A 24645-nucleotide genomic window follows, 5' to 3' on the forward strand; every position below is an offset into this window, starting at 1 on the left:
CTACCTCGGGATGATGATTCTAAGCCCAACACTGCCCTCCAGTCAAAGCAGAGGGACATGCAAGAAAAGGGGGGCAGGTGGTTTCTGCCGCCCATCCATAACATATTACATGGATTTACCAGGGAGATCCCTGGAGTTTGGTAAAAGGGCCTGTGCTCCATTACTAGCATCAGCTACAATGAGCCATTAGCAGTGTCATGGACTAGTCATGGGATAGTACTGAATAATGCTAAAAGGTGGGCCACCTTACTTGAGCCACAATCATAAGAGCACTGGTCAAGAAACTCGTGGCACGGATCTCTGCCACTAGAAAACATGCCGGGTCTCCCAGAAGAAGAAAATAAGGAACATATTACGTGAACAATGTGCAAAGGGACTTTCAACCCTACAGCCATTAATGTACCATGGTTGGGCTGATGGCACTCACCGTGACGATTTCAAACTCAAATACACATGTGCAGGCAAACAGACACACATACACAGAGCAACAGTGAAGACTTTTTTTAACACTTAAATATCACGCTCTGGGTGACTTCTGGATCACATTGCTCATCTCTCCTCCTAGTTGCAGCTTGACTTACTTCCATCACAGGCCCTACGTCACACTAAGGCCTCGATTACAAATTGTATGGAGTGGTATCCCTGGGGCATACTATTTTACATGATCACAGCTAGTGCAGTGTTCCAAAAATGAACCAGGTGCTGTAACACCTGGAATGATTTCACCAGGTGTAAAAATACACCCCATATAGATCGTAGACTGGGCAGGGGGTGGAGGTATCATTACAGTTCCTGCAACTCCACAGGGGGACCATAGAGCCATGGGACTCGCCCTCTCACAGCCAACAGGCTATCTAGCCCCAGAAACACAGAGGGACATATTATCAAGAACAGGTGATAACATTAGCACCGTTTTATCGGCAGGAAACAGCCGTTAAAGCGTCGATAATGAGCTTGATAATATCTCCTTGTGAATTCCCATAGCAGCCCAGGTTCTGGTGTTAACCTGGACTGCTATGGGAATTCACAAGGGCATATTATCAAGTCCATTATCGCCGCTTTAGCGGCCGTTTCCTGCCGATAAAGCGGCGATAATTTTATCGCCAGTCTTGATAATACGCCCCAGAGTCCCCTTCACCCCTCCGAGATCCGGCAGAACAGGGACAAGTTGTTTTTGACATGATAAAAGCGGGTCATATTGTAGGTTCTCAATTCGGGCTGAATAACTAGTAATAGCCACATTTAGGTTAATTCTGGACACGTGGGGCCTCATTTATGAGGCTGTGCGTCACTTTTACGCCGTTGGTGCGTCACTTTTTGTGATGCACCAGGGGCCTCATTTATGAGGCTGTGCGTCACTTTTACGCCGATGGTGCGTCACTTTTTGTGACGCACCAGTGGCGTAAAAAATGCTCCTTGTTGCTCCATATTTACAAAATGACGCATCTAGGTAGATGCGTCACTTTTAAACCCCTGCGCCACATTATACCTGCGCCAGGTATAATGTATGCAAGGGGGGCGTATTGACGCAAGGAAGGGTTGTAGAAGTGACGCAGTGAAATCTATGAGATTTCACGGCGTCACTTTTAGGAAGCTGTTGCATCAAAATCTTGCGCCTGCCTCACAGCAGGCGTAAGACTGACGCAGGCCCTTTCACATGGGGCTTGCCCCATGTGAAAGAACGCATTGCTGGAGTTGCGTCACTTTTGTGACACACTCCAGCAATGCGTCACTTTTGCGCTTACAGATACGTCAGAAATACTGACGTATCTGTAACTCCTTGCGACATGATGCGTCCTACATTAAATATGACGCATCAGGAATGTCGCAAGGAGTACGCACTGAGAAGTGACGCATCGCTGCTTTCACACAGCGATGCGTCATTTCTCATAAATGAGGCCCCAGTAGCGTAAAAAATGCGCCTTGTTGCGCCATATTTACAAAGTGACTCATCTAGGTAGATGCGTCACTTTGTAAACCCCTGCGCCACATTATACCTGCGCCAGGTATAATGTATGCAAGGGGGCGTATTGACGCAAGGAAGGGTCGTAGAAGTGACGCAGTGAAATCTATGAGATTTCACTGCGTCACTTTTATGACACAGTTGCATCAAAATCTTGCGTCTGCCTCATAGCAGGCTTAAGACTGACAGAGGCCCTTTCACATGGGGCTTGCCCCATGTGAGAGGACGCCTTGCTGGAGTTGCGTCACTTTTGTGACACACTCCAGCAATGCGTCACTTTTGCGCTTACAGATATGTCTCAGAAATACTGACGTATCTGTAACTCCTTGCGACATGATGCGTCATACATTAAAATATGACGCATCAGGAATGTCGCAAGGAGTGCGTACTGAGAAGTGATGCATCTCTGCTTTCACGCAGCGATGCGTCATTTCTCATAAATGAGGCCCCTGGTATGTCAGTACCTAAATCACGCCGGCTCAGAATCATGCCATTACTATTAGATTAACAATGGGATCCTAATTTTCTCTGTTGCATATCCTGTGTTTTCGCACTGTTAGAGCGATCCAAATTCTGCCAGTGGTTTTTGAGTGCTGACTTACAGAGCTCTGCCTTAAGGCTGCTGGCTGGACTTTAGGGTCCTCAACCTTTCTTACTGCGCGCTTTGTATCTGCACTTTAAACAATATAATCTGTGCAAGTCTGATGGTACAAATGAGACCTGCGGGGCCATCAGACATGCGCAGTTTGTGGTTTTCCCTCACTGTAAGGTTCAGGTGCTACGCTGGACTGCACCTTCACACACACCTACAAAGTGATAGAGACAGAACACAGCCGAGACACTGGCCAAACACCGTCACAGGTGAGCCACTCCAGACTCTCATGGCGCCTGACAGTTCCTGGCAAGGCTATGGCATACCCCTTCATATCAGAGGCAGAGGCAACCTTGTTAGACTGCAGAAGTTTCAAAACTGGTCTTTTAGACAGATATGCTATAAACCACAAGATTAAGAGGTGTACTACCAGGAGCGGCCGGTGCAGGAAAGCGCAGTGGGCGGTGTGGAGAGGGAGTCGATAGACGATGAATAGGGAAAATGAAAGTTAAAAAAACAGGAAACCTCTTTCCTTGTGCTCGCCTCATCGCCGAGTCGACGATGTGGTGAGCGCAAGGAAAGTGCTTTTCTGGTTTTTTTTACATTTCATTTTCCTTCGACGTCATCTGTCGACACCCCTCATACCGCCTCACGGCGCTTACCTGCAACAGCCGCTCCTGTGTACTGCACAATTATTATCTAGCCGCATTTGTGTCAGGCAATAGGGTGTGCACCTAGGGTGACCAACTGGCATGGGTGCAAATTCAGGACTGAGAGTGTAAAAATTCAAGACAGAGGGACTAAATTCAGGACAGGAGGTCAAAATTCAGGACAAAAATTCAGGACAAAAGTTAAGTTTTACAGACACGTCAGAGGAGGTTGTGCAATAGTATAAAAGTAAGTAAATAGACAACCACTTAAGCATAAGTCAAAATAAGTTTATATTAGGTTGCGACAATCGTGCACTTCACAGTTTTTCAGTGTGCCCACAGCTTGCTGCCGTAGACGATTCAAAACTCGCATCTCGCTCCAGCAGGTATTAGTCACCAGTCAATGGTGAACCACACCTGAATATAAGTGAGGCCGCTTTTTTGTTGATTGAAAACTACTGGATATACAAGAAACTTTGCAGTGCCAACCCCGAGTAAGAAAACCGCTGCCCCACCTTTCAAGCCTCCCAGGGAAACACCCGATGCCCGGTATGGCCAGTCCGGCCTTACTACCACCCTCCAACGGTGCCATCATCTTCACATAGACTGTGTTTTTAATTTCTTTTATTGTGTTACTCATCCCAAGTATGTAGAGCAGGGTGTCAGAGTGTGTCACATCACACACACATTATACAGAGACAATGACTCATATAAACGTGAAAGTCAATGTACAGGAAATGTTACTTAAGATAATGGGTGCTACAAGGTGTAATCATTCTTTTATCTATAACTCAGTCTTTCTCCATTCATTCTGTCCTTCCATCTGTGCGCTCATACATATCCAAACATATTCAACTATTTGCAAACCTATCCACCATGTATCCTTCCATCCATCATTTCACTAATCCATCCCTCCATCCACCCTTTCACTCATCCATCCATTATTCATCCATCCACCCTTTTACCCCATCCATCTGTACACTCACCCATCCACTCTTCTACCCATCCATCTATTCACTCACCCATCCTGCCATTTACACTTTAACCCATCCAGACATCCTTTCACTTACTCAACCATCCACCCAGTCACTTATCCTTCCACCCATTCACCCTTTCAGTCATTCATCCTCCCTTTCTCTCTCCATCCCCCTTTCACTTATCCGTCCATTCATGAATCCATCCATTGACCCTATTACTCATCCATCCTTTCACTCATCAATCTGTTCTCTCATCCATCCACCCTTTCACATCTTCACTCATCTATCCATCCTTTTGTCCATCTACCCCCTTTCACTCACTCATCAATCCTTACATCCACCCTTCCACTCATCCATCCATCCATGAACGCTTTCACTTATCAATTCATCCATCCATCCATCCTTTCACTCATCCACCTACCCATTCACTCGTCCATCATCTACCCTTTTACTCATCTATCCATCCTTTCACTCACCCATCCACCATTTTACCCATCCATCTACTCTTCACCCCTACATCCATCTATTTACCTTTTTTCTCATCCATCCTTCCACTCACTCATCCATCCATCCTTTCTTTCATTATCTACCCATTCACCCTTTTATTCATCCATTCATCCTTTCACTAATCCATTCAGCCATTCACAAATTCCTTCACTTATTTACTCACCCACCTTTTCAAATTATGAGATGAGCCTTTGTCTGCAGAGTTGCAGACAGAAGAGGCCCATCAATAACTTCACCTTGCTGTAGTTCCTAAAGCAAGGGGTGGGGTGAGGTGGGGGTGGGTTCACTATGCCCCTGCACACAGGCCATCTGAAAACTTAGAAGTCATGAGTCTTTCATGATGCAGCACATAGGCAATCAGAAAACTTAGAAGTCATGAGTTTTTCATGATGCACTCTGCCAGGACGTGAGGTGACTATGGAGGGTGTTGTTTCCAGAGCTTTAAGTGGGGTAAATAAACTGGGGGGGGGCTCTCTTCAAAGGAGGTGTTCAATGTAATTAATGACATGGCTTAAAACATCTAGGCTAAAAATCTGTGCTTAGCATAGTGTTCTGCCCGACTGGTATTATGTTGTTTCTGTCATTGCATCCAGATATATAATACAGCAAAAATCATTATACCAACAACAAGCCAGGACTTTTGATTTTGTCAATGGTTGTTAGTTGCTTAAAATATAAAAGCAGCAACCATGGTTTTGTTGAATATAATATTGAAAATGCGCCAGTTTTAAAATGATGAGACAGTGAAAGAACTATAACCCATTCTTTTACCTTGTTTCACATGTTTCTTTATATAAACTGTATTCTCACATTGCAGCATGGGCGTTTTACCTTTTATCCATCTAACAGAATGCCCTGCTGTACACTGAGGCAGGAGGAGGCCACCACATGCTGTAAAAGGCCATACTGCCCCATTGCCATTCATTATGTGGCAATCAGCCAGCATACAGAATAACAATGGGTGGGTGGAGCTGCTGTTGTGCTCAGAGGAGTGCGAGGCGGCTCCATCAGGGGGCTAAGGCTTCTCACAGGGGAGCAGTGTTGCTCACTGTAATGGCCATAATTACGGAAAAAAGGCAGCCGTAAAAGGGATCCTCACCGACAAGGGACGAGAGGTCCAAATATGGACTGTCCGTGAAATTTACGCACGGTTGGTCACCCTATGTGCACCCTGAAAATCGATTACAGAATATCGATGGGACACGCTATATAGGACAAAAAATTAGAAAAAAAATTGACAAATAAGTAAATCTAGATTTTTCACAACAAACTCCACCTATGTTTACCCAAGCTGTGCATATATCTTCAAGGCACGTAGATGTGGAGATCGGAAAAGTACATCTATTCTTTCCTTCACTTTTGATATTTTGTGGCTTGATATTCTGTCCTTGACTTTCTTGCACCATGAGATTGGGGGAGCAGACATTCCGTAGAACAATCAGGCCAGAAGACTGTTGTCCACTGCTGTTCACTCCTTTGCCCCTGGCTGGCAACTGTATTGTACGGGCTCAGTTTGAGCAATACAACAGGAATGGGTGCAAACAAATACCCAGCAACTAATACCATTAGTGTTCAGTTTCGGCCCAGCTTTTGCATCCAATGAGCCCCTCCACAGAAACTAATGGCATCAAATACATTGCGCATGAATCTAGCAAATCAGGGTTCAATTCTTGCCCACAAGTGTCTCCTGTGTTTGGCTACCGAATTCAGCCAGTTTTCTAAAGAATGTATTAGTGCCACAATTATACTGGTTCCCAGACATCAAGTTAAGGGTTTTTGAAATTCTGCAGCGATTTCCAGCATTGCCCTACAAGTCCTTTTAAGCGCTCTACGGACTCCCCATCCACTATTTTATCGCCACTCCTGATGCAGATACAAGGGCCCAAAATATTCGCTTATCTTTTGTGGGGTCCAGAGATGCTCCTCTGTGCAGCATCAGCTCCACTATTTTAAGCTTGTTATCTAAAGCAGATTAGATTTTAAAATGGGCCATTTCACATCAATAGCAGTCAATGGTGGTAGAGGTCAAGAGGGAAGCAGTGTGTCACACAAAGAAGGCATGAGGGTGATAAAGTCTGTGGACGCCCCCTCCGACAACAACTGTTTAACGCCACGCTCTGTGACAGACAGATCACTTATCAAAAGACCGTCCGTGAAGGACACTCGCTGTAGATTCTTCTGCGAGCAGATGTTTCTCCTGCTGGTTTGTCCTCGTTATCACTCCTTCTTCATCCGGCCTTCTTTCATTGACCGCCCGAGTCTGTCATTTGTGGATTCGTGCTTGCATTTTTGTTTTACTTTTATTTCGCATCTTGTGGTCTTATCCCTTTGTATAACATTTTTCTATCCCACACTGGTGGTGAGCCTGCCAACAGCGTGTCAGTGAGTGTGTGTGATTCTTGTGGAAATGTTCTTACTCATTTTCCACTGCTGTGTTTTGACTTTTTTATTTAGGCTGAGTTTTTTTGTTATCTATTGTGTATGATTTGCACCCCTATAATAGAAAAAAACATTGTCATGTTTCCATAAAACTTCAATGGTATCGAGTGAAAATAAAAAACTATGGAAATAAGACATTCCCCTTGAGTATCTACAAAGAGATGCCCCACACTTTGTCATCACGAGATTTCGAATCTTAATCAAGGAATAGCAGAAGATGAGGTAAGGAAATTAGCACTGGCAAATGCATATTTTGGGGTTTTAACGTCGATTCAATATTGCCATAACCTAGAGGGATGGCCAATTTAATCATGACCTTATCAAAAAAATGGAGATATAGTTCAAAGATGTTATGAAATCACTACCGTTCATCTTTAACGAGCATTGGCAAAGCAATAGGACTCGTTTGGGGAGTGGGGTTGTTACTTGGAGAAACACTCAAGGGAGACGGCAATAGGGTGGTTGTTGGGGAGTGTGCACATGATGGAGCAAGCAACATGAATTGCTGGAGTGTTGCATTCTGGAGAAGCTCATAAGGGAGAGAGCAACACGGAGCACTGGATCTCAGGGTATTTTCTGTGGGAGAAGAACATAAGAGAGAGGGCATCATGGAGTCTAGGTATGGGGAAGCACACAAGGAAGAGAACATCATGGAGCAGGAGGTTGTTTTGTGGGTAGATGAAGCACACAAGGGACAGAGCAACACAGAGCAGGAGGCTTTCGGCAGAGAAGCACATCATAGAAAGAGCAACAGTGAGCCAAAGAGTTTTGCAAGAGGAGCTTACGAGAGAGAGAGAGAGAGCAACACATAGTCGGAGGGGTACACAGTCAAAATATTGAGTTGTAAATATCGACCTACCAAAATATCGTGTTAGAAATTTCGAAGGTATAGAATATCGATGTCAAGAATGTCGTTGGACAGAATATCGACCCTAAGGTAAGTAATATCGAAATTATTTATATCGATGTAAGTAATATCGAAGTTAGTAATATCGATAGCATATATATCGATGTCACTAATTTCGATGACACTAATATCGATATTTGTATGATTTGTTTTGTTTTTTATTATGTATGTGTTATATGTGTTACTTAAGTATTTAAAATAAATAATATTATATGTGTATTAATTTTATATATTAATAAATTTATTTATAAGCAAATTATATGTTTTAGTACTGGAGCGGGTAGTGGGTTTATAGGGGAATAGGGTGGGAAGTAATTTAATTATGTTTAATTATTTATTAATTAGTAGGAGTTATAAAATAATTTTAATTAATTGATAATTAATTTTAATTAATTGGAAAATAATTTTAATTAATTGATAAACATGTTCTGCAGAGTGTTTTGGGTTTATAGGGGAATAGGGTGGGAAGTCATTTAATTATGTATAAATAATTATTAATTAGTAGGAGTTATAAGTTAATTTTCATTAAATGCTAATTAATTTTAATTAATTGGAAAATAATTATAATTAATTTTATAATTAATAAATATGTTTAGTAGCGGGTTGTGGGTTTATTGGGGAATAGGGTGGGAAGTAATTTAATTATGTTTAATTAATTATTAATTAGTAGGAGTTATAAATTAATTTTAAATAATTGCTAATTAATTTTAATTATTTGGAAAAAAAAATAAAATAATTGATAAATATGTTCTGTAGCGGGTTGTGGGTTTATAGGGGAATAGGGTGGGAAGTAATTTAATTATGTTTAATTATTTATTAATTACTTTGAATTATAAATTAATTTGAAATAATTGCAAAATAATTATAATTAATTGGTTATTAATTTTAATTAATTGGTAAATAATGTTCATTAATTCATAAATAGATAAATGTGTTCTGTTGCGGGTAGTGGGTTAGTAGGGGAATATGGTGGGAAGTAATGTAAATGTAATTAAGTAATAATGTATTTCAATTAATTGTTTTGTTAATAATATAATTGATAATTAATTATTAATTGGTCATTAAATAATATACATTGGTATTTTTTAATATTTAATTTGGGCAAAAAATATTTTGATAATCATGTATTTAAAAAATATGTATAGGCATTGTGTATGGTTTATATTTATTTAATTGTTTAAATATTTATTACAAACATTTTTTTTTTATAAGTATGCTATTTTAACCCCTACGCTTCTCCAACACTTTCCCTACTGTTGCACTCTCTGGAGTGGGAATAGTAATTTTTACCCCTACGCTATCCAACGCTTTCCCTACTATTGCACTCTCTGGAGTGGGAATAGTAAATTTGAACCGTACGCTATCCTACGCTTTCCCTACTGTTGCACTCTCTGGAGTGGGAATAGTAATTTTTACTCCTACGCTATCCAACGCTTTCCCTACTGTTGCAGTCTCTCGAGTGGGAATAGTAATTTTTACTCCTACGCTATCCAACGCTTTCCCTACTGTTGCACTCTCTGGAGTGGGAATAGTAATTGTTACCCATACGCTATCCAACACTTTCCCTACTGTTGCACTCTCTGGAGTGGGAATAGTAATTTTTACTCCTACTCTATCCAACGCTTTCCCTACTGTTGCACTCTCTGGAGTGGGAATAGTAATTTTTACTCCTACGCTATCCAACGCTTTCCCCACTGTTGCACTCTCTGGAGTGGGAATAGTAATTGTTACCCCTACGCTATCCAACACTTTCCCTACTGTTGCACTCTCTGGAGTGGGAATAGTAATTTTTACTCCTACGCTATCCAACGCTTTCCCTACTGTTGCACTCTCTGGAGTGGGAATAGTAATTTTTACTCCTACGCTATCCAACGCTTTCCCTACTGTTGCACTCTCAGGAGTGGGAATAGTAAATTTTACCCCTACGCTATCCAACGCTTTCCCTACTGTTGCACTCTCTGGAGTGGGAATAGTAATTTTTACCCCTACGCTATCCAACGCTTTCCCTATTGTTGCACTCTCTGGAGTGGGAATAGTAAATTGTACCCCTACGCTATCCAACGCTTTCCCTACTGTTGCACTCTCTGGAGTTGGAATAGTAATTGTTACCCCTACGCTATCCAACACTTTCCCTACTGTTGCACTCTCTGGAGTGGGAATAGTAATTTTTACTCCTACGCTATCCAACGCTTTCCCTACTGTTGCACTCTCTGGAGTGGGAATAGTAATTTTTACCCCTACGCTATCCAACGCTTTCCCTACTGTTGCACTCTCTGGAGTGGGAATAGTAATTTATACTCCTACGCTATCCAACGCTTTCCCTACTGTTGCACTCTGTGGAGTGGGAATAGTAATTTATAATCCTACGCTATCCAATGTTTTCCCTACTGTTGCACTCTCTGGAGTGGGAATAGTAATTTTTACTCCTACGCTATCCAACGCTTTCCCTACTGTTGCACTCTCTGGAGTGGGAATAGTAATTTTAACCCCTACGCTATCCAAAGCTTTCACTACTGTTGCACTCTCTGGAGTGGGAATAGTAATTTTTACCCCTACGCTATCCAACGCTTTCCCTACTGTTGCACTCTCTGGAGTGGGAATAGTAATTTTTACCCTTACGCAATCCAACGTTTTATATAATTAATTGTAAAAATATTAAAAGTAAATTTAATTTTGTATGTTTTTTACATTTTATTTATGTTATTGTTTTATGTCTGTAAATGTATTTGTAATTTAGAATATATTTTATTAATTTATAAATTAATAAAATAATTATTACAACTTATTGTTCAGTACATATATATTATATATTTACTGTATATATTTAAATAATGTTTTATTATTATATATGTATTATTTATTAATTTTAAACATTATTAGATACTTTTAACTATGTAGAATTTATTTATTAGTGTTATTTACTTTATTTAACATTTATATGTAAAAAAAAAAACGATATTTTTAACATCGATATTTTTAACATCTATATTATTTTTTCGATATTTTTGTACTTACCAAGTTGTAGCTAGGATGTCGATATTCTTGCCCTCGATATTTTTGACTCGATATTCCTGTAGGTCGATATTTTGGAGGTCAAAATTGTGTCAGTGATTCAGTAGGAGGCGTTTGGGAAGGGAGAAGTAAATAAAGAAAAGTGTCTAACAGAGCATGGGGAATGTTTTCCTGGGGATGCACGCACAAAGGAAATAGCAACACAGAGCACAGGGGAATCAGATGAGGTAGAGAGCAACACAGAATATGAGGCCAGAGAGTATGGGGATTGAAAGCACTTACGGGAGAGAGCTGGAAAACACTTGCACTCTCTTAGAGTGTTTACCCAAAAAGAAAAAAGGAATTCCCTAAAAGAGAGCAGCGAAAGTCAGCCAAGCAAAAGGATGGTAAAGAGGCTATGCTCCAGGGGAGTGAGGAAAAGTGTTCTTCTGATCGGCATCATTTGTACCAGGACTCCATTGTTTTTTCATTGCCATCTCGTGTCAAACACTTCCACACGACCCACCTGGTCGTTTCTGCTGATGCCTGAGTAAAATCTAACTGATACGACAAAAACCATCTTGCAGCCTGCATTTCTGCCCAGGAACTGTCGCACACCCAACCCCCCCCTGTTCTTTGCAGTTAAACAGAAAGCCATGAGACACTCACACCCTGTGTAAATGATTTGTTTTCCATCTCCTGCTCCCAGCCTGGTAAACATCCTTGACACCGTGAACAGGTTATCTGGACAATGGTCTGAAAGCTGGGCCTTGATCAGGGTGATTGGACAATGGTTTGAATGACCGAGCTTTGATTAAGCTGATCGAACAATGACCTTAATGACCGAGCTTTGATCAAGCTGAGTGAACAATGCTTTGTGTACCAAGCCTTGACCAGGTCACCATCTACAAACATCGTCTGGATCTGGTTATCAACTGCAAACACTGCCCTGATTGAACAATGAACTAACAGCCAAAAGACTAGAATGAAAAAGTATAAAAGGCTTGTAAGCTTCGTAGTAAAGCAGCAGCCTCCTCTGTCTTGTTTCTAACGAGCTTGGGACTCTGTTCCATAGCCTGGGCTATTTGAATAAATCTGGGTTCCTCCTGCTGACGAAGGCTCCTTTGTCTCCTTTTAACATGTATGAAGGGTATGGAAGACTTTGGCGGTTCCTACGCCGCCGAGACCCAGTAAGTGGGTTATTCCGGTTCTTCAGGAGGAACAAACACAAGATGGACAAGATGGGAGAAGGAAAGCCATCAAGTATGAAACAAGCACCAGAAACCACCATTCAAATTAAGCACTGCTTCTCCTTGGTTTCAACAACTGGTTCAGAAATGCCAACTTGCCAGCCTAAAAAGGTAGCTAAATACTCAATAATTAATCAATTGAATTGTAAAGGCAATATTTTTACAGAATTTTTTTTACCACTTACATGTTGAACAGGCCAATACCAAATCAAATTGTTTTCATCATTACACTTCTCTGTAGTAATTTAATCTGTCTTCATCTGTGTCACAGTGTGATAGAAGACACTAGACATTTTTCTGCAGCCTTTAGTGGTCCTGTGCACCTTCCTCAGCCAAAGTGATTCTTGGATTACAGTAGGGTATGTTAAAAGTATCAAATGATCTTTTGGACCTGTTGCACATGTGTGTGGAAACAGACCACCCATATCCCACGTGGCAAAACATCTTGATAGAAAGAGGTCGTGAGGACAATGTAAAGAGTCAACTGCAGATTCTGAGTGTTAGGCAGCCCTGTAAGTGATGAACAATGGTTACTTCTGTAGGGCAAGCTAGTAGGTAGCTCTTGTGCCTGCAGAGGCCTTTCTGGTTTATGAAATCTCCTGCAGGTAATCCACCACATGTAGGCAATTCAGGTGATGTGCGTATAACTTTTGGTGAGCTGTTTTTCTGAAAGATTCTGCTGTAATTGTATAGACCTTTGTTGACATGGATTCTCTAGCAATTCCAGGGAGTCTATTGCTTGGATCAATATGTGGATGGAAGAAGAGAAACATGAAGAAGTCTCATGATTTGAGGTTGTCAAGTGAGACCCTTCCTTGACAAACAATAGTACTGGAACTATAGTCTGGGAGTGCAGGGCGGATATACAGGCGTGGAGGCTGAATGTTTTGTCGAACAGATGTTAATTTATTATCAATAGTCACAGTTTTCTGTTTAACAAGATTATCACAAGTCTCTTTCTCTGGATTGGTGTTCACGCTCTCAGGGTGGCTGGTCGTAGTGGCCCCAGCCGTTCCTCCCTCTTCAGGTTGGAGATAGGTGGGATGGGCTTCGTATTCGTCCGTGGTGCCACTACACCCAGAGGCTCGCCCAAGAGAAAAGAAAAGGGAGCCTGTCAGTTCACTGTGCTACAGGTTATACCCGTCACCTACACCCGGTAGTGCTCAAGGACTATGGACTGTGAGGGGAGGGATGGGTTAATTACGGTGGGTATTCAATGAAAGAACTTGCTGGGGGTTGTCAGGGATTCAAATGCAGGTGGTTATAGGGGTTGGGTACACGCTAGGTAATTGGGTATGGTATCTCATTCAGCAATACACCAACAGACCGTGCTCCTTCTGTTCCGTTCACCTGTGTCCTCCTCTCCTCCCTCCTCCCGCCTCCCTCAACAATACCACCCCCTCTTCCCCAGTATAGGGTCACTAACATGGCTCCGCCGTAACTCTCCTGAGTTACGGCCGCTCTCCAGCGTCCTCCGGTGGACACCACCACTCCTCTATCCAGAGTTCGTCGGGTTCCTCCGCCTCCTGGTCGCGCTGGTCGGTTTCTCTCCTCTCTTCACTCGGCTCCTCGTCCTGTTCTTCTTTCCCGGCGTCCGGCTCCACGCTTCGTGTCTTCAGCCCCTCCTTCCAGTCACAGGTCAAAGACGCCTCTTCCTGTCCTGGTCTCCGTTTAACTGGTGAATCTCGAGCATTTCCGGGGTCAGCTCCTCCTCCTCGCCATACGGAGCCGCTCTGCAAGGAGAGAGGAAAGGTACGTGTTTTTTCCCTACTCGCGTCTCGCCCGCATCCACATAGGTCCGTCCCCTCCGCGCAGAGGATTCTGGTCGCTGTAGTCCCATGCCTTGCAGTCTCCCATGGCTCACCTTCTCACATATAGGTTGGGTTGATTTTAAACAGCAGTGTATTCTTTCTTTTTGAATTTGCACCGACCTGTTCAATGCAGGTTGTTAAGAAGTTATAATGCATGTTAATGTAAAGGAACTTCAATAGATTACCACAGACCCGTTTCCACATGTCGCCCCTGTGGTGGCAAAATGCTTTCTTGGCAGAGTTTGGAGTAAGTTTTACTAGGAGTTAGAAGAAAGGATGATCAATGGTCCAATGTGGAGGTGTCAGTATCCCATTGCTTGGTGGGAGAGAGAAAGAAAGAGTGAGAGAGAGAGCGAGAGTGTGTGTGTGTGTTTGAATGCGTACCGGTGTAGGTGCGTTTGTGTCAGGTTTTCAGGTCAGGAGTGAGCTAGGAAAGGTTCATCGAGATACGCAAGCACTATAATATCTGCTCAGACCCACGGTATGCAATTGCAGTGGCGCCAGATTACTCCCCACTTGCCTCATAGAATCACACGATTCAGCCAGGGAAAGGACCACAAACTGTGGAAAAATGGGCAGTGGCACAGTAGAATCAGTCTACCACTAACCACCATGGGGTGGGAACTTCCCACGTCTAAGGTTTTCATCCAAGTCAGGGGTAGTGGAATCAGTATTTAATAGACCTACACATGCCTCATAGACTGGCAACTTTTCATGATAGCTTAGACTTTCTGCTTTGACTTTGTTTCTTTGCACACTCAGCCTTGCATCCATATAACTTTTGGTGGTTTTCTCTCTGACAGTACTCCTTGGATTTCCTCATCTTTTCCCACCACTTTAAATGTGTTCGTCCTCTTGCTCAAATATTGCATTGCTAGACTGGCTGCTTCTTGGCTTCTGAAGTATTACTGTTGAAAGTTTCTGGTTGTCTGATCTCAGGACTGCCAACTCTGCCCTGGATCAGGTTATTAATTAATTAAAGGGGTTTGTAAAGCGCCTGGTGATGCCTCCCGGCGTGTCCCCGCGCTGTGGAGAGAGAGTCTTAGGAGGGTGGAGACAGAAAACAGGCAACTAGAGAGTGAAGAGATAGGTTTTCAACAATTTTCTGAAGGAGGCCTCATTTTTATCTTGTCTGATGTTCATGGGGAGGGTATTCCACTTCTTAGCTGCAAGAGTGCTGAAGGGCCTACCTCCCATTCTAGCTTTTTTTGGGAGCGATGTTTCAGGTTAAGCCATTCTCTCTAATGGTACATCCCTCCTTTTTGCATCAACTCCTACTAGGTAATTCCTATGGACTGACCTGTTGGTTTATACCTTATTTAGTCGGAACTCTCTTTTTCTTCTGCCTAAGGTCCTGGCCGCTTACCAGACTACGACCAGAAATAAGTCCATGCCAGGTACTCCTGACAATGCAGCGCCACATCAAGCATTCTGTCTACTCTTACCCTTCCCTGTTTCCCCACTTTTTTTTACTGGCAAAGTATTCATGTTCTCAATACCTTCAGAGAGACTCAGAGAAGGCTGTGATTCTCAGTACATCTTCATCCTTGGCCACCGCTTCTGAGTATGTGGGTGTTTGTGCATGTGAGTTTGTACATGAATGTGTGTGTGTGTGTGTGTCTGAATACATATGCTTGTCTGTAATATATCCTTTCCTCAACTGGTCTTTTCTCTGACATTGGCACTAACACATTACTCTAGTCCCTACTTTCTCTCCATATCCACAACATTGCTCTTCAATACTATTTAAGGGCTTAATTCCGATCCTTATGCGATCACCTGTTTCCACAGAGATTAGAATTATTAGTTGTTTGATAATCATTCACATCATCACATGTTTTCCCCTGATATATTCCAGCAGGTCAAACTTGCCGAAATGTATTGGGTGGAGAAGGTCTGTAAAATTGGCAAAACGTGTTGAATTATGTGTGTTAAAAACCGATTCTGCATGTTATGCTCCATTTTCCTTTTAGAGACTCAGAATAGGAGGTATTTACCACATGAGGTTCATACCTCACCCTGGGGTAATAGCATTTACCAGTTGTAATGAATGCCCCACACTGATCCGAGTAACTCATAATAAAGGTTTTTGTCTTTCCCCTCTCTGGGCAATGAAGACACAATTTGGTCTATTGTGAAAGGCGGGCAAACCTGCCCCCTAATGGGGAAACTCAGCACCTCGTCTGCAGATCAACACGGATGTAATTTTGGCAAGGAACAATGGGTACCAGAAAACAAGCATTTGCATAGTCAATAGGTCTCACCTTTGGGACCTTATAAGTATTTAGTTATGCAGCAGGTCCCAAAGGCGAGACCTATTTGCTACGCCAATGCTTGTTTTAACTTACAGTTGTTAGGACCCCGTGGCTGCAATTTGGTACCAGAATTCTCCTTTTTACAAAATGTATTTATGTGAATTTTTATTGATGAATAAAAAATAAACATAAAGGAGACTGCGGTAGGCCTGCACATATATCAACATGCTGGGCAGCACTAGCATCATGACACATATACATACATGAAGGCATGAGGATGCATGAAAGCGTACACTTCATTGAGTTTATTTGCTGATGCGGCACAGCATAGGCAAAAGCCATAATTTTACCTATGCTAAAATACATTGGCAAAAACAATAGACCTGCATTTGCCAAAATGTATATTTCTTGTTGCTGGTGCTTTTCAAAATCAGTAACAATCCTTTTTTTAAAATGATTATTATTGCCGATGCTGCTCAGCATTAGCAAAACAAAAATGTTAAGTAATGTCTTTCAAAGACAAAAATGCTTGTTTAATAAAGTTGACAGTGCTTTATGGTTGACCCCGTTTAGCGATCTCGTGCTTTGTGACTAGGTATGCACTACACAAAGTCTGAATACAGAAATACATACACGTTTATATTATGTAATCTTGGGCAGTGAGAGTGAATAATAGGTGGTTTGGGGCAGAGTTGAAGGTGGTAGCTTATTAGAGAGAGAGAGATATTCGACTGACTCAGCGAAGCCATAGCTGCTTTTCATAGGCACCAATGTTTTTGTGACATCTCTAGATTTCCTTAAGGCCAACCCAGTCCTGTTATTTCGTATATACCTTCCAAATACACATTTGGATCTGAAAGCATCTAGTGTATGAGTGTGGATATGCTTCGTCGTTCTCTGAAGCAACAAACCTAACAGAAGCACGAGTGACCTTTTGGAATCGGTCAGCTCTTTTCAAGCACTCGTGCTTGTGGCAGCATCTTCCTTGTTGGAAGTGAGCAGACGTGTGCGCGACCACGCTAATTGGAAACAGATGGCCCCTGACCGCCGCTGGTCGCTATGCAAGGTGGATGCTGCCACAAGCACGAGTGCTTAAAAAGAGCTGTCCGAATCCAAAAGGTCACTTCTAGAGCAGCGCAAGCACGTTGCCTAGGCGAGACCTAAAAATAAAATGCTTTCGACATTATATATAACCCCTATCACATGCACGTTTATTAAATTTTTTGCTATGTGTCTGGTACACTGAAGGGTCTGCTTTACTTGTTTGAGGCACAACACATACTGCTACCGTTTTCCAAATAGAGCAGATACACAATACAGTTCTTTTTGTAAAAAAGAAAAATATAGGGAAAAAGTGTAATCTTTTTTACCCTCATCAACTGGACCTCGTCCTTTTGACTCCAATTCCTTAAGCTGACAGTCCTCAGTTTATTCATTTATTTTATGTTTTTAAATAGTTTTCAATAGTGCAGACGCCATACCAAAGGACATCGGAGCGCTTTACCTTTGGTTACCTATAACAAAACGTGAAATTGCAGAGAGATCCAGGATCAATTCATCCTATTTATTCTTGATCTGTTTTCATGCAGATTTTCTAAATTCATAAAAAATTTACTTTCAGTCTCTATCATAACAGGAACCTGAAGCAAGCATTTACAGTCAGACATAATCTGAACTCTCAGATCAAGAACCTAGCAGGAGAGAATCGCTCAGTTATAGGCGAAAACTCTGGCTAAGAAAGGAAAAATGTCCTTCCTTGAGTCCCCTCACTCACCAGGGTCTGCCCACGGTGACATGCTTCATCATAGGGGCCATCTTAACTCGCTGCTGGTTGAGGCGTGCTATATGAAGTACCGAGGGTCACACTAGGCGAGCAAGCCAGAGAGGATTTTTCCGGCAACGCTCAAGAACCTCCCAGCCCCTCCAGGACCATGAGGCACATTGGTGCTTCTTAACTAAGGTACTACATTAGTAAATCGTATGTATTAACAGCGCATGATTATTAGTTGCAGCACGTTTCTTTTTCCATAATTTAGGTCACTTAACCCCTTCGATGCTGATGACAAAGCCAGCTCGTCATGGGCGTTACCTGCGCTACACGCATGACGAGCTGGCTTTGTCACGTAAGGCTCGATTTTCACATTTTCAGCGCGCAGCGGGAAAACCCGCTAGCGCGCATGCGGTTAAGGAGTGGTATACACAGGGCTGGACCCTGTCCTGAAGAAGAGCATTGGGGAAGCTCAAAACATGTTGCCATCCACTAGGGACACTTGACTCATTGCAACCAGGCCCCTAGAGACTCACCCCGTTTTTAATATATCAAACTAGGAGAATAGAAGTTATTACGCCCACTAGTTAGATAATTTTAACACACTCCACTCCATACACACCACTGCACCACACATAGTTCCACGAAAAGAGTGCTCCTACGTTTCTCCACAAGTCGTAGCATGCCTCAACCCGCAGCGAATTGAGATGGCCCCTATGATGAAGGGACTCAAGAAAGGACATTTTTTAGGTTTCGCTGGGGAACGGAGCTGTAAGCTCCGCCTCCAGAGAAATCTCTTGATTGCAGTAAGGACTCTGGAATACGCCCCCCTGTCCCATTGGCTAGCTCCATAAATGGAGGCTAGCCATTGGAACAGAGAGGCGTCCGTCATGGCTGGACCAGATTCGGGGGCGTTCCCGAGAATCTTTGGCTTTTGGCTACGTCATGATACGTCAGCCAAAAGCCGGGAACGCCCCCGAATCTGGTCCGGCCGGGCCGTGCTTGCTGCTGTCCTGCCTTACTCTGTGTCCCTCCTCCCGCCATCCCCCCTCCTCGCTGTCCTGTGCACGTTTCCCCTGTGGATACAGCATGACATGGGGAGAAGGACTTGCAGTTATTAACTGTCCTAGAGTCTGATTTATATATGGGTTGTAATAGTAAGCACCACTAACTCAGGCGGAATTGCTAACCACCGGTGGGCTTTCCCCATCTATAAATAAAGAGATGGAACATCCATCGTGTATGTTCCGGGATTTAGCACTTCCGGGATTCGAAAGATACTATATTACCAGCCAACACAGTACCTAACATGATAGAATTCACTTTTCGATGCCCTAATTACCCTATGATGATGTGCGAGTTAGCATCATATGACTAACTAATGCTGTTCGTATATGCACTTATGCTGAATTTACATTCTCATTCATTGCTTATATTCAAATGTATGTGTGACCATATTAGTTTCTTAGCTTAGCTTGTGTGCCACCATCTTGTGTAACTCTCGGTGCCTGCGGGCTCTGCTCGCTCATGCCCCTCCCGCAGGAATACAGAAATGTACTAAGACAGCAGTTTTCATTTCTTAGCTTACTGTGGCCAAAACTAACGAGCCCCCTTATCAGTAATATTCTCATGCCCGGAGACGCCGAAACCCAGCTCCATGGCCTTGAATAGAGATAATAATGTATCCCTCGCAGGTGCAGATGCCTGCTCTATGAGAGCATTGTTTCATGGTCCGGGGCTCAGTAATTTTCCACAAGGGGCGTACCCCTCGTTACTGTATTGCATTATAATGTATTGCTGTGATGCAGAGAGTCAGTCCTCTCGTTCGCACTCCTAGGAGTGAGGTCGGACAGGGCCCTCTCATATGAGTGTTGTTTGGCCTAATAAAGACTTTTGTTTATTCTTCTCCACTGTCCGGCTGACTTCCTGTATAGCGACTATAGGTGAGTGCGGTAGGTCACTCGGGTGGATTTGAGCCACGCTTATCAGATGGCGCCCGAACAGGGACCCCGCGATAAGGATCTTTCTCACCCGTAAGGGGGTAGCAGAAGACCGGGGACCCGCTGGTCGGCACGGTGGGCCCGGGTACCCATCTGATGCCGAGCTTGGTTCTCGCAGCGCTGCCCCACCCTGCTGATCGGGAGAGGTCCCGGTTCGGATCTTACGCCGGGGTCCAGAAGGCGGAACCTGGAGCTGACCGTGTTGGTCCTGGCAGCCGGAGGTGGAGAACGGTAGAGGTCGGTGCCGCCTACGGAAGGTGAGTGGTCCACCTTTGATTGTTTCAGGAACGGGAGTGTTCCGGGAGACTAGGGTGTCTCCAGTGGTTTGAGGAGCCGGTGTGCTCCTGGGGCTAGTGTGCTCCGGGGAACTCAGAGTACGAGTTGGTGCTCTGACAGACTTGACGAGGGTGGGGACGTATTGGATGTCATTGGTGGTAGTGATCCGACCGGGTGGTACTGTGGTGGAGGCGTGGCTCATCGTGGGCAGACTCCGGTGCTTACCCTGAACTCCTAGTGTGGTGGTTCAGTGGAGGTGAGATCTGGGTTTCCCGCGGTAAAGTGCGCAGCAATCCATAGTGCCGCACGGGTGGCGGATCTGCTCCCCGCCCTCAGAACAGTTAGTGTACTGTTCGGTCTGTGGTAGAGTCCAGGTTCCCCAGGACTTGGTCGACGGGCCTTGTCCCATATGGTAACACGTGTTTGGAGATATTGTATATGTGTGTACGTGGTTTTCTAATGTATGTCTATATGTGTGTATGAACGTGCTCGAGCTAGTGACTGGTTTGTGGTGAAGTGTTTTCTTTTGCACCGAAGTAAAGATGCCGTGTTTTAGTAAGTTACGATGCTTTGGATGCTGTTGTCGACCCTCAGATACTAGACTGGCCGAGAGCCAACCTGCACCCCCTGAAGGGACTCCGAGCTTTGACATGTATGTCAAACATGGACTGGTCCCGCTTTTGTTTGGAACTTTGTGGCACCGGTACACTGCTGATAATGTAGATTTACAATGGCCTTTGACGGGTTCTTTTGATGAGGCCAAATTGGACTACTTGCAGGACAAATTGTTTGCTAAGCGTAGCCGTCAGAGTATGTTTGACTCTTTACGAGTGTGGCAGAAAGAGGCCAGGAAACGTAAGATGCGAGAGGAGAAAGAGGAGTATAGAAGGTCCAACAAGACTATGGCGCAGAAGGCGAGTGAGCAGATGGGAAATGAGAATGCGCTACGTATGGAGCGCTCAGATAGACTTTGTAGGTTGAAAGAAAATAAAAGTTATGTAGTGCGAGAGGACGACCCAGATGAGATGGAGGACATTTTAAATGCCCGACCCCCTCCTCCTTATGCCCCACAGCCCTTGTACCCCTCCTTGCCACTTTCGGCCCCTAGTAGTGCCGTTCCAGGTCCTTCAGCGAGTGCCCCCCAACTATCTCTGCCCTCGACACCCCTCGTTTCCCTACTCCAGACCACTTCACCTGCACCCTCACCATTTTCTTTAGCACTCCCTACTGTTTCAGCTAGTACCACCCCCAGTCAGGAGATGCTCACGCCGAGTCGCGGCGCAGGTAGCGGATTGTTTTCACAGGTACGGAAGCTGCTTACACGCTCTACAGTTGGTTTAGATGAAAAAAGTATGGTGGCTAATCAGGCGTGTCAATGGGCCAGGAATAATATTTATTCGTTCGAAGATATTTGGTCCACCATGAAAGATTTTGAGCCCTTGATGCAGCAGCACGCGTTGTGGCACATGTCTAATGTATTGATACCGCTATGGGAGCAGGGATATGGAGGTGTGGCTCCGGCGGTTTTACGAGATATACAGGCTGGAGCATATAGAACAAACACAGGAGTGAAAGAAGTTATGAGTAGTCTGCGCGCGCTATTGCAATACAGGAATGAATTACCCTCTGCTGGTACACCCCACTTCCCAGGTCTCCACCCAATGCGCGAGGTGCACCCTATTTTTCATCCCGAGGTCCCCGAGTTGTTAGACCCGGTCACGAGGGCTGTTACAAGGAACAGAATTGATGCACATTTCCAGGAGCAATGGGTGTATACGCCATGGAAGAGAAGTGAGGTGTTGTCATTGAAGGCTCAGCTGCCGGATTCCAGAAAGAATCCGACCGCCTATTACAAAGAGCTTACGGAAGCGGCGTCTTCCACTGTGATGACGTTGGCCGATGTTGAATTGTTTTTCGGGCTTTTGGTCCCGGTTGATGTGTGGCGACAAGTGAAAGGTACTGATCACGTGGAGGAGTTAGGAGGTACGTGGCAGGAGCTGCAGGATTGGGACAAGGAGCGCAAGCCAGGGGAGAAGCCGAAGGCTGAGATACTAGCATTACCAGGGCGTATTATTAAGTATATGCATTCTCTCATTCCCCCGAAAAAGGTATATTGGGATAAGTTAACGGCCTGTAAGCAGAAAAAAGATGAGGCGGTATCTGATTTCTTTACGAGGTTTGAGGAAACATTTATGGATTTCAGTGGGCAGGATGTGTCACAGGATGGAGGGTTACGGCTCTTCGTTAACAGGTTTGTCACGAACTTATTGCCTGAAATATCAGCTAGACTGCAGGCGTCGGAGAGCACGTGGACAACGTCCTCTCCTTCGGGAATACTCAGTATGGCGCAATATTACGAGCATAGGGAAAATGAGAACAAGGACAAGCAGGAAAAGAAGGCTAAGGATTTAAAGACAAGGGTTTTGTTGCAACAGGTGGCGAGAGGCAGAGGCAGGGGTGCGGCGCCGAGTCGCGGAGGCGGATTTGGGAGAGGTGAGAGCAGGGAAAGGATGGGACCGAATCAGTGCGCAAAGTGCAAGCAGGAGGGGCATTGGTGGAGGGATTGCCCCCTGTTTCAGTCGAGCACTGGTGTAGGGCGCGGACGAGGAAGAGGTGGTAGTGATACTGGAAGGCAGGTGACACGATCGGAAGGAGGCGGGAGACCGGGTGGAAATTATTTTGACAATAATACAAACAGGCAACAGTTGCAGAGTGGGGGTGGCCAGTACTATAACGATGATTACTCAGTTGATGACCTGACAGGGTTCTCCCACAACTAGGACAGCGTAGGACAGAGCCTGGGACCAGTACTTATGGAAGTTGATCAGAGGGGACCTTACGTCGGAGCTGACTTAATGGGGTCTCAACAAAAATTTCTAGTGGATACGGGTGCAATGAAAAGTTTGGTGGCTCGTTCTCGGGTCCCAGGGGCGGCTCTGTCTGGCAAAAATAATATATCCGTGGGTTTCGCAGGAACTCCGGTGATTAGCCCCATTTCTAAACCTCTCACGTTGACAATTGGCCCTTTTGCTGTTGATTCACCCTTTTTATTGACATCGAATTGTGGAGAAAATCTGCTGGGTTTAGACTTATTGAAGAGATTGCATGCCACCATTTATTGTTCTCCGGATGGCGTGTACCTTACTCTAGGACCGAATGTTGCCCGCCCATTGCAGTGTTTTTCAAAGGATGACAAGTTACCACCTGAATTCCGAGGCATACCTGACAGCTTGTGGGCTGTCAGTGATACTGATGTTGGTGAAATGGATATTGCCCCGGTGTCCATTAGAGTGAAGGTGGGAGCCAAATTGCCCAGAGTTCCACAATACAGAATTCCTAGGGAGGGAGAAAAGGCCTTGTTACAAATAATACAAGATTTAGTACGGTCTGGTGTAGTGGAAGAGACTGATTCGAACATATGCAACAGTCCTATTTTACCTATCCTCAAAAGACGTTCACCTGATGCTACTGATAATACTCCTGATGTTTATAGATTTGTGATTGATTTGCGACAGGTAAATAGAGTAGTAGAGCCACAGTACCCGGTGGTCTCGGACATCGCAACAATATTGACAATGATACCACCTTCGGCTAAATATTTCTCTGTCCTGGATTTAAAAAACGCTTTCTTCAGTATACCAGTGCATGAAGAGAGCAGATATCTCTTCGGATTCTCATTGGCTGGCCGCAGTTTCCGCTTTAAAAGAATTCCTCAGGGGTGCACTGAAAGTCCGAGCATATACAGTCAGGCTCTGAAGGCACAATTGGATGAACTGGAACTTCCACCTGGCAACGTCATGTTGCAATATGTGGGTGATATCCTAATAGCATCAGACGACGAGCAAGGTTGTCGGGATGCTACTGTGAAATTGTTGCACCATTTGGCTACAAGGGGGCATAAAGTGTCCCTTCCGAAATTTCAATACTGTCGAACGGAGGTCACCTACCTCGGTCACCTCCTTTCGAAAGTGGGGAGGAGATTGACGCCAGAGCGCATAAAAGCGATCACTAACATGCAGGTACCTAACACGCAGCGAGAGGTGCGCGCGTTTTTGGGCATAACATCGTATTGTCGCCAGTGGATACCTAACTATGCGTTACTAACAAAACCCCTATTGTATCTGACTACCAAGGAAGTGCGCGAGCCCCTACCCTGGACCCCCGCATGTCAAGAAGCGTTTGAGTCACTAAAAACGTCTTTGTGTTCTGCGCCAGTTCTTGGAACACCTGATTACCAGAAGCCTTTTGTTCTCTACGTG

This window comes from Lissotriton vulgaris, chromosome 1_1 (genome assembly GCF_964263255.1).
Source record: "Lissotriton vulgaris chromosome 1_1, aLisVul1.2, whole genome shotgun sequence".
Lineage (NCBI taxonomy): Eukaryota > Metazoa > Chordata > Amphibia > Caudata > Salamandridae > Lissotriton > Lissotriton vulgaris.